Source organism: Falco peregrinus, chromosome Z (assembly GCF_023634155.1).
Source record: "Falco peregrinus isolate bFalPer1 chromosome Z, bFalPer1.pri, whole genome shotgun sequence".
Lineage (NCBI taxonomy): Eukaryota > Metazoa > Chordata > Aves > Falconiformes > Falconidae > Falco > Falco peregrinus.
In genome coordinates, this window is record NC_073739.1 from 58,972,006 (window position 1) to 58,984,455 (window position 12,450).

At 42.1% G+C, this 12,450-nt stretch overlaps 1 protein-coding gene across 7 annotated transcripts in view; it reads left to right on the top strand.

Moving 5' to 3' along the window:
* IQGAP2 (IQ motif containing GTPase activating protein 2) overlaps window positions 1-12,450 on the top strand; it is a 127,915-nt gene that overhangs the window by 26,747 nt on the left and 88,718 nt on the right. The gene's annotated exons all lie outside the window — the stretch shown is intronic.

Sequence of the window (12,450 nt, forward strand, 5' to 3'; positions counted from 1 at the left end):
CTGTATAAAAATGTACATGCAGTTTAATATACTTAAAAGGTTGAAGCCTGAAGTGCTTAATTGGTTTCAGTGAAACCAAACAGGTTTGTGGTACCATAGCACCATAGAAAGCTGAAGTTGCTACAGTTTTCAGGACTGTGGAACTACAGAGGGTTACTTTGGAGCCTAACCTATTCCTGAGGGAGTACCAGGGTCTTATGAAGGCTTGGTGCTACAAGTGAGTTCTGCCAGGTTTCATGCTGCTGTTTCTCAATGGGCAAAGTCGTGGCAACGATGCAGCCCTGGCAGCTCATGAGTGAATTAGAGCTACCTAATTGCTCAATTTTAAGTCCAGTTCTTTCAAACTGCAGGGAATCGTTAAAGCTTTGCCATCAGAGGTAAATAACTGTAATATAACTGTGTAACTAGCGGACTATGAGCAGAGAATGTTAAGATACTACTTGGTAATCTGTTCTATATGGGTTTGCCAGAAAAATAATTCTTCTGGGAGTGGTAGTCGACTGACATATTGTAGATTATGCACTTTGGCTCATCTTCCCCCTCTGTTTGCCTTAAGCTTGATAAAGCACCAGTGAACGTGGTGGGCAGCAGTTCTGTAAAGGCCAAATGTTTGAAATTGGGGTGCTTCATGAGGAGATATTCTTGGAAGAATCCTATTTAACTGGGATATACCTGTCCCTGGAGTAGCTCAGTCCACACAGGTATTGATCAACAAGTATAGTCACTGTTTCATGCCTTGATCCTCAAGAGTACTTACCTAGGAGACAAACTCGTCAATAGCTATTGAGTTGAACAGCTTTTTGTTCTAAATAGTTATACAATTGTGCAGATATGCCAGATTTTTCATATGCAAGTGTCAGTGATATCAATCAATTCAATAATTGCTTGGGTAGTGGTATTTGCATATGAAAAGTCTTAGTAAGAACTGAAGGAAAGAGAAACCTTTGTTCTAGTTTCTGTACAGGATCCATTGACCTGCTCACTGGGATGTTGAGGTAATTTGTGCACATGTTATGGGTCACTGCTCAGCATGTATAGTTGTGGAATAATGCTGCAGAGTAATGATGGATGCGACCTTTGTTTTTTGGAGACTAAGCCATATGGCACTTATCCCATAGCATGCACCGAAGCTAACAGTACAGTCATTTCAGAGCCAGGTCTCTTGAAGTTTTCCACCTTTCTTTTAGGTGCAACCCTCTTGTAAAAGGAATTGTGGCGCTTTTTTTTGATAGAACAGAGATAAATTTGAAGATGGCTGATGCTCTGAAGCCCTCATATTGGTGGAGTTTGTAGGTTCAGCTTTACCAAGACAGCACATGGCATTTTCATTTCTCCTTCACTTCCCCTTTGCAACTTGGATTATCTGTGGTGCAACTCCAAAGTCTGTTTGACTTCCTACTTCACCCATAAGACTAACTGCTTGTCAGATCAAAATGATGGCTTCATTCTGCATCCTGAGTAGCTCCTACTTAATGTTAAGTGCAACCTGAGGTGGCCCCACTGATGTATCAGTAGTAGCTAAGTCATTACAGTATCAATGACCAGCAGGGATTCTTGCACATAATTGACCAAAACTTCTGTATCTGAAACGATGGTAAAGGAAAGCTTGAGGCTGAGCTGTACAGGGAGGAACAGAGCTGTGGATTTTTGAGGTAGCAGAGGTACTTGAGTTTGCACTTTGCCCAAGGTATTCATATGAAGTTGCTGTTGGGAAGAACCTGTGCCATTTCCAGAAGGAATGGAAGGGTGCTGGTTTATCCTTTGCTTAGTGTTAAAGGGCTTAAGTATTGCTCTTAACCTTTAAGTAGGTCTTTCTGCACTGTTTGGACTGCTCAGCAAGTCATGGTGTATTTCCTATTCACCTGAGAGCAGCCAAGGCCTTTGCTTCCTTCCCTGTGTGTTAATGATGGAATAAATCACGGCATCTGTGCCAGGGCATGCATGCTGAGTGCCCATGCCACCTGAGCTGGACTGCAGGCTGTGACAATTGCATGCTACACTGCTGGTGTAGCTGACCCCAGCAAGTGGTACAGTCTGCCTGCTGCATATCCTATTATGCTATAACTCTAGTGTAGTATTCAAAAAGCTTTTTTATGTGGTCATGTGTCTGTTTACTTTGGACTGGAGGAGGAAATTACTTGGGCTGATGGAATCTGCTTTTAACAGGTCCCTTGCAGGACTCTACTTTTCACATGCTGAGGTTCTCTTTTTCTTTTTTTTTTCCCCAACTGTCGTGTCCTGAAGAGCTGTTGAAGCTTGTAAGAAGTGTTTATTCAGGCTCTTGCAGAAACTGCTATAGGGAGATGTGAATGGCTTCTCATAGACCAGAAAAGGTGAGGCAGCAACTTTACTTGATGACTTTTGTATCACTGCTTTTTGCAGATGACTGCTGCTGGTGAGGAGCTCACAGGTATCTGCTGGTGGTATCTCATTGTATCAGAAACAATAAATTGAATGTTAACAAGAAACATCTAGAGCAGCAGGCTTTTGCTGTAGCTTTGTGGATGCTGGACATACAGGTCCCTATGACTAGCTTAGCTACCGCTTTGGGACTGGAGATCTTAAAGTTGGTCCAGTAATTGTTGAGATTTGCAAAAGAACCAATGTGCCACTATACCACCGGTTCTGGATTGGCAAAATGACCCAGGGATTGAAGGGTTCTGTGCTCACTGAATGTGTAGATGTGGCCTTGCACCAGGCTTTTGCCTTCCAGCTACTGCAGGCAAACACTTTATAGGATAAGAGAGCTGCTGAGGGATATGAGTCTGGATTCCCTTAATGACTTTTATTGCAAATACTTCAACAATTCATTGACTGGAGAAGGAGCACTATGACAACTTGTACCTCCTATCTTTAGCTATGAAGAAATGGTAGAAAGTGCTTTGACTGGTGTTGCTCACTACACACCATGTGAATCTTGTGTTAGTAGATACAGCTATTGCAAACTCCACAGTGTTCCCCACCATGAGCTGTGGCAGCCTTCTATGAGGGACTTGGTTACTGACAGTTAGAACTTGGGAAAATGCTTTTTAAAGCAACACATGGTCAGACTTAGAACGGAGCTGGTTAAGCAGCAGGGTTGCATGGCTCTGTGTACTGTATGGTGCTTTTGGTTGCTGTTGGTCTCAGTGTTTCACAGGCCTTAAAGATGGCTTTTTACTCACCTGCATTTAAACATAAGGCTCTGTTGAGAGGTAGCGTATTGCATGTCCCAGAGCTGCTAAGAGCATGCATGTACCTCACAGGAGCTTGGACATTTGTGAGACCACTTCTTGGTGTTCTAGAGCCACTGTCACTTGAAGCTGACTTTTTGTGTTGTTTTTTTCCTATTTTTGCTGATAGATGTAGAGATAGGCAAGTGCAGGCCCCTCTGTGGGGTCAAGCAAAACCTGCAGGTTCTCCTCACCTCACTGGAGGTAGGGAGGGCAGAGAGAATGGCCCTTGCCGCTTCACTGTTTGCATGTTTTCTAGCTGCCTGTATTTCTTTCCATTGCTTATGCGTTTTCTGTAGTGCATAGGAAGAGAGATTTCAGGGTAACCTCTTCAATCCCAGATTTAACACTGACGGAGGAACAGGTTCTTCAAGCGAAACCATTCTTTGGAAAATTTAAGTGGTGCATCTGTTTTTCAACTAAGTTCAGGAACTGGCATGTGTTCTTAAATTAGTACAACTAATCCAGTTGCATGTGAGAAGGAATTGTTTCATTAAAACCCAAACAAAAAATTCCTTGCCAAGGTTTCTGTTTTGCAGTTCCAAATCATATGAGGTGGCCAGAGGACCTCTTAGATACCAGTGCATGTGTAGAAAAGAAACCAGTCCATGGAGTTACCTGTTTCTCTTTATAAATAGAAAAATCATAGCTCAAAATAACCTTGCTGCAGTTCCCACAGTGTATGTGTTCAGAATTAGCCTTGTGTTAGCTGCAAAACAGAGGTGAGATAGTGGTTGTCTGTTTCTGCAGTGGCAGTAGGACATGACCTTAACACTTAATGTATTCCACTGTTCCTACTGCACTCTAGCATCATTCTTGACAACTAAGGCCTGAAATAGGTTTCAGAAGTAGAGACTAAAAGCTGTGAATGGGTTTGAGCCTGACAAATTTGAGTCTGGGGGAAGGTCTGTGAATTAATCCTCTCAAGTGAATGAAAGGAGCTGCTCTTGAGCTTGAAATGCTAGGAGGGATTTCACGTGGTTTCCAGTGACTATAAATGCTAGGCAGTTCTGGCTTGGAAGCAGAGACCTCCACTAGTTGCAAGTATTACAGCTCGAAGGGGAGAAAATCTTGCAGGTTTTTGTTTTTATTCAAGTTGAATTGAGAAGTGTTGACAAGTGAGTTGTTATTGTGGCATTGAGTACAGATTTATTCTGGCAGAATGACGGTTAATTGCATGCACAATTTTCCAGCTACCCAGCGGACAAACAGCTAGCCTGCCCTGGGATGAGAGCTCATAGATTTGCAATTGTAAAGATAGGCTATAAAAGCCTGCAGTGCAGGAATACCCTACTCTCTTTGTAAGGCAGCAGAGATGAGAGCCTGGATTCTAATCCTGGCTCTTATTACTCCCAGCTGGGTTGTTAAGGCTTTTGGTTTATTGGTGGTGCATTCATCCTGCAAGGGAAGTGATAGTTAGTCTCACAACTTGGGCTCTTCTGCCATCTATAGCACATTAACTATTTCTAACACTTGCAGCTTTATAAAATTTGGTGCAGTAAGAAACAGTGTAAGAGGAATTCTTGTGATGAATGAAATTGCCTTAAACCCAGTGCTTTTCCTTACCCCTATCTTTATGCTCCCTAGCAGTCTGCCTATTGTATGGCCAAAGGCAGAATTTGCACATAAAGGCAATAAAAGCTACAGCAGGTCTTACAGCGAAGCACTCCTCACTGCACAGGAATTGCCCTGCTATGGTATAGTTACACTCAGGGCACTAGTGTGGGTTTTTTTCCCCAGTAGGGGAATAGGGACAAGCAGTGGGAGCAAGGAGAGAAAGAGGAATGGTTCATTGGAGTTATGCAAAAGGTGCTTCAGACTGGAGGCTTAAAAGTGGGAGGAATTTGTAGAGAGCCATTGAATGCAAGGTACAGGCCCTGGCTGCTGCTCCTGGGCTGTAAGACTGGGTGGTGCATGCAGGATGCTGCCACATGTCAGCCACGCTTGCCCACAGGGCACCCTGTCACTGGTCTTGGGGAGGAGGGCATCAGAGCATCGAATGTATCTTAAATCACACTCTGTGGGAGAAGTCTCTTTCAAGTCTGGCTGCCAAACAGGCTGCTCTAAGATGGGTAAATAGGATTTACATCAAACATCTATCTACACACTGTGCCAAACCTCTTTTTCTCTGTTAAAGAAACAAAGCAATGAAATAATGTGGCATCAGTGGATGTTAAAAGCTGGAACATCTTCCTTTCCTGACAGCTTCCAAGCTGCAGATTCCATCATGTCCCTTGCCATGGCCCAAGGAAAGCACAGTGCACTTTACTCAAGTGTGTCTGTGTTTACGTGATGTACAGACCTGGTCATGTGGGATTTGCTTTGCAGCATGTTTGGGGGAATGCCAGCACTTGGTCTCAGATGTACTCTTTGCTGGAACAGAGTTCAATGGTATTTGTGACTGAAGTCAAGTTTTAGGGCTTCGCATTTTTCTGATGAACATCTACAGAATAGGGAAGAGTCAACTTGATACACCCAGTAAATTTTGGGGTGTACTTTCTTCAGCTGCTTTCAAAAACAGAAATCAAAATTCTTCATTTCTTTATTGAAGATGAGCTGTTGGGAGTGGAGGAAAGAAAAAAATATTTTCTAATAAAGCATTGATGGGATTGAAAGAGCTGTGTGTTTGCAGGTTTTTGGATTTCTAATAGCATGCTTTTATAGTATTTTTCACATCTCCTGTTCAGGTACCCTTCCCCTTCTTTTCCTCCCCGAAATAATTGATCTAACCTTGGCTTAGTGTAATACTAGGATGGTTACTATCTTTTTTGGGGGAGGAGAGCTTGTACTTCAGTTGAAGTCTTGGTAAATGAAAGAGTGAAGTAATGAATGGTATTAGCATATTTCCATGCTCCCTTTATAAAGCTGGCTGATTTTTTTTCGTATTCTTGCTGCTTTGTCCCCACAGAGAGAGACCTTGTTCTGTTGCTGCTAAATAAATATACTTCTGTTGTGATTACAATTTCAACATTTTCTCCACTTCCTGGAGGTCAAAGTGGTATCATGTGATGGACAGTGGCACATACTGTTTTCCTTAGTGAGAAGTAACAGGGGAGAACATACTACAAAACAGGAATTTATTCCAGAAGGTGTTACTTACTCTTGGGCTTATGCACTCTTCCTATGTTAAGGAAAAACAGGAGTACAAGGAGACTTCTTGGTATTTTTCTAGCATTTTGCTTTCCTTTCAAAATCTGTTTGTTCAGAGAAGATTGTAAGAAAGAAAGATGGTGTCTGCTTGAGTTTTCAGTGCCTGAAACCAGCAGGGAACAACCCATTTGCTGTGGTGGTTACTGGCTGAGTTTGCAACGGTATTTTCAATGTCAACAGCAATTATTTTGCTTCTTAGGAAAACATGTTAAATGACATTTTCAGACCTTTGTAAAAGACATCTAACAAAAGATTGAACTTGTCCACTGCAGTGCAAAAAAAAGACTAGGATAGCAGGGGTAACTGGAGAATTTAACAAGATTGACCTTTAATAACCTGAGATGCCAAGGAGGAGTCAATAGACTGCAGCTGCTGAATTAAGACCACCTCCAAAATCTGTAAAGGGCTCCTGATGTACTGAGGGTTCCCCGGGGTCAGCAAAGCTGTAATTTGTATTTGCTCCACTTTCTGCAAGCGAGGCCAAAATCTGTATGTTGGCAAAAGATTGCATATTTGATGCAGTTTTTGTTTGCATTTGGCTTTAGTGCAGAAAGGATTGGATCTGTCCATCTCTAAGGACTTTTCCCTTCTTGTCATTAGGTTTCAAAATACATGGTTGAACTCTGCTGTTGCTTTACAGGCTTCCTAAAAACATTGATGCCTACATTGCAGTGCAGAATTTTCATCAGTTGCTTAGTTTCCAGCAGGTTCAAAGATGAAACATGCATGCAGTGCTTCTGATTTACACCAGTGTCAAGATCCACATGTTGCAAAAGAAACCAGTACCTTAAGCCAGACTTGGCAGGGCTCTCCAGGTGTTCTGTTCCTGTGTCTTGCGAACTCAGTGTCACTGGAGGAATCATATCTTCTGTGAAGATTTTGCATAGATGGTGCTTTGATAACACAATTAGGGTAATAGTTCATGCTTTGAGGCCTTTCATGTAACTCAGGATGTGAATAAGCAGTTGACTGACTAAAAATTGTCTCTGCCTGCAGCATACCAAAGGCTTACGGTTCAGCAGCAACAAAAAAAGCACAACAAGAAATTTGTAGAATGTTTTGCTTTTATTTGAGTGTTAAACTTTATTTTGCTTACAGAAATGGCAGGGAGTAGGGCAGCTGAGAGACAGTGCGAGGAACATGCAGGAGTTTTTAAGGAAGAGCAAATTCCTTTTGGCACCTTCCCGCCCCGACCCTGGGTGCCCTGCCATTGATGACAAAAAACAGACAAACAAAACCAAAACACAAAAACACCAGGTATGAAAATGGCTTTAATGGCTTTCTGGCCCTCCAGAAAGCTTTAAGAACAGTACACCAAAATAGCTCCCCCCCCCCTTTTTTTTTAAACCAAGAGAATGTCAGAATAAGATAATGCAAACCATTTTTGTAAACTAAATTCTATGAGTTTCTTGTGTTTTTAGTGGGCATGAAAAACAGCCCAGTTCTTTGAAAAAAGAATAATAATTCTGAATTCTTGGCTGATGTCTGTACTAAGAAGTCTTAAGTCTCCCAGTTCTCAGTTTCATTTTAAGAGGTGGGTGGAAAAAAAGTTCCTGAACTTTCTGTCACTTTTTTTAGCCATTTGTCAGGCCAGGGGATTATGCTGGGGCATGTAGCAGACTGAATGAGTAGATGCCTTGCAGGGGTAGCATGCATTTGTTTAAGTATCTCTAGCAGAGCAGTGGAAGCAGATACAGCAGAGGAAGCTGCAGCTGGGGTTTTTCCTCATCCTGCTACAGAAGAGGAACATCTGCTTTTCTTGAGACTGGCCCAGCAAGTATTTAGGAAAAGGATGTGCAAACTTGTTAGCTGAACTAGGTGTCCAAATATTTAACATGAGGCATTCAGCCCTGTTAGTGCAGCCATTAAAATAATCATGTGTCTAGTGTAAAATGGCTATCACCTTGAAGAAGTGAATTCTTTCACATGGCTGTCTGCTCCCCAGACAGAATTTTTACTAGTATTAGAGCATGCAAGTAAACCAAGAAAATGGCATTGTTTAGAAGTACATTGTTTGGTAATGTCTGATAAAGCACTTTCTAAAATAACAGTTGTTAGAACTTTTGCACAATACTACTTTCATCCACTTCTGACATTTGAACATTGAAATACTATTGAGTCAGTGTTGCAGAATGTTTTCATGATGACAGTATTATTCCAAGGAGTCTGATCAAAGAGCCAAAAAACTGAATAATCTCAGGCATTTTTTCTTCTGCTGCATCATCTATTGGAAAGTTTCTTTCAAGGCAGGCATTCAGAAATTGTGATGAAGTACCCTGACATAGTATGTCCTAGAAAGTGGCTTAATGAGTTTAAAGTGCAATCCTGACTTCAATAGAGGTCATGTTTTAAAGGTCAAAAGTGCTTATGCTGGTGATAAAAAAAATAATGAGCCTTTGTTGTAATTCATTTCTGTTAGCTACACTGGCTTGTGGTGCTACAAGTGAACTGTACTAGGCTTTCCCAGAGGTAAGACTTCTAAGTACAATTTATTAATTGACATAAACCTGTCAAGACAGATTAAAGATTTATTGCTTGACCTGCACAAGTGGGTTTTTTAACAGCTGCAAATAATAGGTGAAATAGCTGGAGTCCCATGGTAGATTTTCATGGTTGGAGACTGGAAAAAGTGTTTTAAATTATAAACTTGGCATACCTGTGCAGGAGTTGGAGATGGACTCCTGCCCACTTTATTGAGCAGAACTGTGTGGGAAACACTTAGTAGGTGCTTTCTAGTGAACCCAGCTTGTTCTTCCTCTCACCCTGGGAAAGTGCCGGGATACATGAGAGGGGACTGATAGCTTTGTTCTGTTTGACTTGTTCATGTATTCGGCAGTTTTCCATGATGTGAGTGGTAAAGAAAAATGCACCCAGGACACTAAGGAGCCTGTTAATATCTTTTTTCCAAAACTTTAAAAATGCTGTCTCTTAGGTTTAACTCCTTATGTGTTCATCCCTGTGCCTGTCTTGTTCAAGTCAGAAGCAGCTCTGTTCTTCTGGTGTGGAAAAATTACAGCAGGCACGTCTTTACCCTGATCATGTGTGTTGGAGGGACTGAAGTATTTTTAGTACAGACTTGATGCTAGCTACTGAAATATTTCATAATCTCTTCTGCCACCTCTTTCCTTCTATTCCAGTTAGATTTCATACTAAAGTGCTTCACTAACATAGTATTACAACCGAAGGGATAAAACTACAGATCAGGAGGGCTAAAGGTTCAGACTTTGACATAATTATTGCATTGATTAAATCCGCTTTTTGATAGGTGGTCACATTCATTGAAGTCTGGCTTTGTCATGCTTTTTCAGAGTACTTGAGAGAATACTGTATTCCAGATAACCTATCTGGCAGTGGTGTGTGCAACACTGAACTTTGAGTGACCTATTTGAATAGATTAGGGAGGAATACAGTGAATAACCTGTCTCAGTATCTATAAAGTCATTGTACAGCAAGTATGGCACTGCTGTAATGCACATGGCTTTCTGTTAGGCAGGCAGAGAATGAAAACTTTTGAACACTGTGCAGTACAGATGTGTGTCAAAGCATGAGATTTGGAGAAGGAAATAGCAATACTCAGACTGGATGCGCATTTCACCCGTAAAAACGGGTGAAAGATCTTCAGATGTTCCCTCTGGTTATTGTAACCAAATGGTTTCTTCAACAGAGAAGGAGGGAAGAGAAAGATGAGGAGTTGTTCTGGGTGTGAGGCTTGACTGGGCACTTCTGTCCCATCAGCCGGTCTGAAGGCTGGGGACAGTCAGGGGTTGCAGTTCCTTAGCCACTACCGATAAAACCTGTTCCTCAGTTTGAAGAAAGTTTGTCTCGCTATTTATCTGCCTTAGCCTTGGAGCACAGCCTGGGAAAATCCACTGGCAAAGTTATGGTCTTTATGGCAGAAATTAGACCAGAATGACATCAGAAAAACTGAAGTGCAAGCTTGAAGGAGAGGACATAAATGAAAAGCGGAGGCAAACATATGTGCTGATGGTGTGTGGGGGAAGGAACAGCTCCTGCACACTGCAAGCCTCTCCCAGGGGCCTTTCGCAACAGGACAATCATCAAGCAGTCCAAGAACCTGGAAAAGCAGTGAAAGATGGGATGGGGGCCTGAGGATGCCTTTTCAGATGAGAAGAGAAGCTTCCTCAGAAGATGAAGATAGATCATGCCTTCTCTGCCTTAAAAAGGCAGGTGGGAGGTAGACAGACAGGAGTGCAAGGCTGTGCTGTTGAGCAGCAGGCAGAAAGGGTTGGTGTTTTGTGTGATGAGACTTGTCATCTTTCTGGATAGAAATCTGCGGCTTCTTGGTTTCCCTCCCTAACCCCCAGCGGGGGGGGTGGGGGTGCGGGGGGGTTCTGTAGATACTGGGGGCCGGATAGGGGACCCTGGGGGGCTGTATCTGGCCCGCGGGCCGTAGTTTGAGGGCCCCTGCTGTAGTGTCTTTGCATCTAGTTACTTCTCTGTAATTCACTTCAGAATAAAGGAGGGCTGCTGGACTGGTTAGATGCTAGCCCTGCAGCTGTGTATGGGTAGACCTAGGCTGCAGATAGATTGTACACCCTGCAATGTGAAGAGATTTGATGAGTGTAGCGTTGCTTTGAATAAGATGGATAAAGACTCAGTGGGTAACGTAGTGTGCAGGGAGATGGCAGCCTGGAGGACTGTCAGGTAAAGCAGGCTTGTCCTGCAGTGGGCTTCTGGTGCTGCCAGAAAAAACCTCCAGAGAGGTTTTCTGGAACCCCCTCTGTTTAGCACCTGGGGTGGGAATATTTTATGTAATGCTATGAACAGTGATATTAGCCTTCATTATTTTTTTTCCTAAGTTCTTTGCAATTTTTGGAAAAACCTGAATTGGTGCAGTTCAAATATTGCTTCTCCCTCAGAGCAAGTGCTAATGAGTGCACATTTCTGTAGAGATAAGAAGATCTTTGTTCTGCTCCATCCAAATGTTGAGCTGTAAACTTTGTCTACTCATGCTGTAAACAATGATTTGCATCTAATAACGAATTGCTAAAGCACACACTGTGTTCCTTGCTCTTTTAAAGTAGCTTAGATGTGCACTTTAACTATCAATACATTTATGCTAGCTATGTGGTTGTTAGGGGATAACTATGCATTTGTTAGGGGACTTCAGCTACAGAAAGGGGAACCAGGTCTGCCTATCCTTGGCAGTGGGTCTCTAGCTTGTGTCTGTTGGGGTGCATGACAGTCACTGATGCTTAGATTAAACAACATCTGAATATGCCAGAATAAACAGTTTCTATAACCAAAAAAACCTGACAATGAAATGGTAATTTGCTATAGTAATTTTGACATGTAAAACCACGGTGTTAATGTACTTAATGTAAATGTGTAAAATTCTGGCAGTGTTTTTTTGTTCTGAAGACGTGCATTATACTGATGGTCACAGGTTTAATAGCCAAGATGCAAAACAATACATTTACCAAAACAGCACTTAAAATATGGAGACTTGCCCTGTTTGTAGAAGCACAGTTAAAAAGCCATCAAACCAATGAAGTAGTTCAGGAAGGGGGACAGATGACAAAACCTAAGGAGCCATCAAAATTTGGGATGAGGTTCATGCTTGGGATGATTGGAATCTGCTTGGCCAGTATTTCGTACTGTCCTGGTAAGATCTGTGACCTGTGAATTGGAATTGTCTGGGGAAAAAAAGCACAAAACAAAGCAAAAACCCAACCCAAAAACCCCCAGTCAGCCAGACAAAGCCTCATGTGATGTACTCCCTGGGTCAGCTGTTCAGGATCACTCACTGCCTCCTGCTTAATGTTGAATATGCTTCTGACTTACTATTTGTCATCTCTGAGAAGTGAATGTGAAACTTATATTCCAATTCTTGTCCTGTGGTTTTTGTCTTCTATTATTTTGACTTTGCATGGGAGGAAAACTAAGCATTTGGCTTACTGCAAATGTATCTTGTGCAAACTCAAGCAATGTTTTCCTGAGTGAAGTATAGGATTATACCAGTTATTCTGATTAGACCAGTTACTCTTAACACTGAGAAGCAGAAACACAACCTGTGCAAGAATACTGAGCATTTCTTCATGCTATTTCTTTTTCTACGCTTTCATTT